This window comes from Schistocerca americana, chromosome 6 (genome assembly GCF_021461395.2).
Source record: "Schistocerca americana isolate TAMUIC-IGC-003095 chromosome 6, iqSchAmer2.1, whole genome shotgun sequence".
NCBI classification, from domain to species: domain Eukaryota; kingdom Metazoa; phylum Arthropoda; class Insecta; order Orthoptera; family Acrididae; genus Schistocerca; species Schistocerca americana.
Genome location: NC_060124.1, coordinates 364961576 through 364965452, shown reverse-complemented (window position 1 = coordinate 364965452; position 3877 = coordinate 364961576). Strand labels below are relative to the sequence as shown.

The 3877-nt window shown below is 37.0% G+C and overlaps 1 long non-coding RNA gene across 1 annotated transcript; it reads right to left on the bottom strand.

Moving 5' to 3' along the window:
• Positions 1 to 2100: 2100 nt before the first annotated feature.
• LOC124619631 lies at positions 2101 to 3089 on the bottom strand. The gene is made up of 2 exons (XR_006980104.1): positions 2844 to 3089; positions 2101 to 2544 (listed from the first exon to the last, which is right to left on the bottom strand). It is a non-coding gene; the product is annotated as an uncharacterized LOC124619631 (long non-coding RNA).
• Between the last annotated feature and the right edge of the window lie 788 nt (positions 3090 to 3877).

Sequence of the window (3877 nt, the reverse complement as noted above, 5' to 3'; positions counted from 1 at the left end):
ATGAAATCCACCACTCTAGTGGTAGAGAAACTGAAAGACAGGGTTAATTACAACACATGGAAGTGTGAGAAGTTAGTTGTAAATCAGTACTAATAGAAGACCTGACATATCTTAAAAAGCAAGTATTTTAAGTCAGTATAACTGTAAGTTTACAACTGTGTGTAGGACAGCACTAAGAGTCCTTCAGTAGCTCAAGTGTACTATGAACTATGGCATTCTGTTTTACAAAGGGGATTTTAAATAAATATATGTAATTGGTTTTGTTAACTCAATATTTGTATATGATTTAACTACTGGGTGTATTAAACTTACGAAGGGGAAAAATATAATTCCTGTGAAAGCAAAAGACTGATGGATGTTGCCACATCAATCACTAAAGCTGAATATGCACGTTTAAATTCTGCAACCAAGGAGGCTGACAGGAGAATTGTTAAATAATATGCATCAAATTCCTATTATAATTCCTCACAACAAATTCTGTTAGATTGTCACAAAATCCTGTGCTGCATTTTAGATTGAAACATATTTGTGCTAAAAGACATTTTATTACACAATGTGTTACAAGAAGTGAGACTGTTGGTAAGTGCTTGCAGTCAAAGGAAATGTCTGCTTTTGTATTAACTAAACCACTTGCTAGAAAGCAACACATATATCTTACCCATAAGCTGAAATTGTTGACAGAATGAGTGGTAGTGTTAGTATGTTGGTAATCTGGCACCTTATGTCATCTTTGCTGTAACTGTCTACAAGGCAGTGGGTTATCATTGTTGTTGTTCTCTTGTAATCCTGCGTGTATGACGTAATGCTATTGTGTGAACAGAAGTAGTATGGATGACGTAATTGTTATTTATCGATCCCATCGTGAACACCAGCACATTCTAAAAGACTTTTTTGTGACTTAGGCCTGAAATGGTGATGACTGACTGTATATTTTTGCCTGTGCCGTAAACAGAAAATGAAAGCATTTCTCGTCACTTTATTTTGCAAAAGATCCCATCTTGCTACAAAAAATAAATATTTCAATTTAATTTTATCTCTAGCATTTCTATCGTCATCATTTATAGATTTTGTGCTGTGAATCACCATGCTGTGTTAATTATATCTAAAATTATTCATTTTGCACATACTTCGACAGGGTAGTGATAAAACAGCCAGAGGTGAAAATCAAGTTAAGTGTTGTAGAAAGTCACAGGACTAACTAGTGATCAGATCCTACAGTTTTGGATTTCAGGTGACACTTGCCCACTGAACCAGAATGGATACAAGAACAAATTAGGGCTATTTTTGTGAAGTGATAAAATGAGGAGCTGTGTTACTTTTTTTATATTTCATCAACAACTTAGGCGAATAACAAATAACAACAACAATGATAATAATACTTGTAAAGGAAGTGGGGAAATGTGTCACTAGCATTACTATGGCTTTAATTTTTTGCATTTTGTAATGCATGAAAAGTATATATTTTCAGCTTTCTGGAGTTATTTTCACTCTACAACATGCACATGCAAGTCCATACTACATGCTGCTTAAATCTTTAATTTTCTTAAGTAAATATAACTGTTGAGACCATATAGTGGAGTTGTGATGTTACATACAGTTCTGTTTGCCCTTACCTTTCATTTGTGTAAGCTATGTGACACACACAAATTGTGAATGCTGAAGGTTGGGGAATGCATTATACATTCAGCATGGGTTGCTATGTTGTTTGCTGTTACGACTGTGGTACAGTCAACATATTGTTTCAATTCCTGAGTCAAAGTACAATATTTCCTGTTACTACTAAATATTATAGGATCGACATATTGTATCAATTCCTGAGTCAAAGTACAGTATTTCCTGTTACTATTAAATATTATATGTATGAAATTATCAGGCATTAATTTGGCTACTTAAAGATCTTATTTCAAAGTGTCTCCCATTATTTCTCGTTTCACACAGCATTATAAAGAAATTAATAGTATTCTCTAAGCAGTAATAAGAACATCATATGTGGAGGTAACATTCATGGTACTGTGCTGTAACTGACTCAGTAAGTAGTATGCCATGAACCTTTCTGTTAATTCTTCACTGCAGGTAAATTATCTTGAACGAAAATGCAACTTTTAGTTATTTGGTGCACTTCCATGCATTCTTTATTAAACTTTACAAATAGTTGCAAAAGATTTTACAGTCTTGTTTTTACAATAAGAGATCTTGAAATCTAATTACCTTCAACAAGTTATCAATATTTTGCGAAATATGATACCAGTCCGTAAAACCTGCTTTCACACAGTTTTCTTAAGGAAATCCTCTGCTTTCAGTAAGTCAAATCCAAGGGCCAAAAACAATACAGCACTCCTCAAAATCATTGGCTTCGTACTTCATAGTTCGTCAAAGTGGCAGCACTTGTCGCCTATTGCCTGATAACCAGGCATACAGTGGCCAATTTGTTGTGGTTGGTAGCAATTAATAGGAAATGGCCGAGCCATTACCTTCCGTAGAGACCAACTGACCTCTATTGTTTCATACGGGATCTGTGCTGCTGACAATTTCTGACCAGTTGATCTGTGCAGAAAATGCATACATCACGTTCTTATTATCATGTGCTTCTGCTAAACTGTAAAGTTAACGATATGAAAGAAGTAATACAAACAAAATTAAGCGACAGAAACTGGTTCGTCTGTGCCACTATCCATAAGAACTTTGCACTAAAACATGTTTTCCAGACGATTCCACAACTCGTAACAGTTAAATTCGCTTCTTTTGGTAAACGCATATTTTGGTTGACTTGGGCAGGCTTTCATCTAGACAACTTATTTTCTGTGCAAAGAAAGGAAAAAAGAACGAAAGAAATCTGTACGTACCCGTGTGTCTGGTTCGATTCATCATTGTCGTTATGGTCATTGTTATTAACATGATCTAGTGGCAAAGCCAGGGTTAGGGCACCGAACACAGCTAGTACAAGTAAGGCACCGCTTAACCCCATCTTCCTGACGACCGACTGTTCTGCGTGGCAGTTGAAAGCCCGTATTTATGCCTAACCATTGGGTAAGCGGAAGTTAGATTAAAGAAAACGATGACAGTATGAGTCTTGATTCCCTCATGCCCTGCTCCTAACATACGCGTGGGCAGGAACTCATTTTTTCTCTTCCCGGTAAGATTGCGACAGTAATGTGGCTATTGATAACACACTTCATCCTTCCTGGGATTGTTTCACTTCCCTGTGCTGTTCTGCAAAATTCACAAAGACTCCAGACGCTGTGGTCTGCTCTTCAGTGTTATAACTGCTTTCCTCCCGAGTTTGTCTCCCTTGCATCTTCATTTTGTAGTCACTGTTAAATCTGTATAAGAAGAAAGATAACAAACCTAATAGAAATGTAAATGGCTTGTGTGCAATACGTGCAACGTAACTTGCATCTCACAAGTATTTCCATTTGCTATAACATTTTGGATTCTACCCAGGGTGACCAGACGTCCGGTTTAATCCGGACATGTCCTCCTTTTTAGCTCCTTGTCCGGAGTCCGGGCGGATTTTTACAGTATCCGGCTTTTTCGCAAAGTTGAGCGTAATACAGTTAAATCCACAATTCGCCCCGTTCTATTGCTCTTTTCTTAAATACTTTAACTATTGGCACAGCCTTCGTGATAAACACGCACGAAGGTGGTGTTAGTAGGTGGCACCAGGATCGTCAATGTTATCGTTGATTAACCCATAAGCGAATACAAATATCAATTATTAAAAATTTTCGTAAAAAATATTGTTCTGGTAATCACCAGCTGACCACCACTAACAATTAACTACTAGTTTTACCGGTAATTCCCGGCAGTCACGTGACTTGTCCAAAGCTGACGGGTGGTATCCTCATCTGCAGTTGACCTGTCTGTGTCCTCTTTTTTC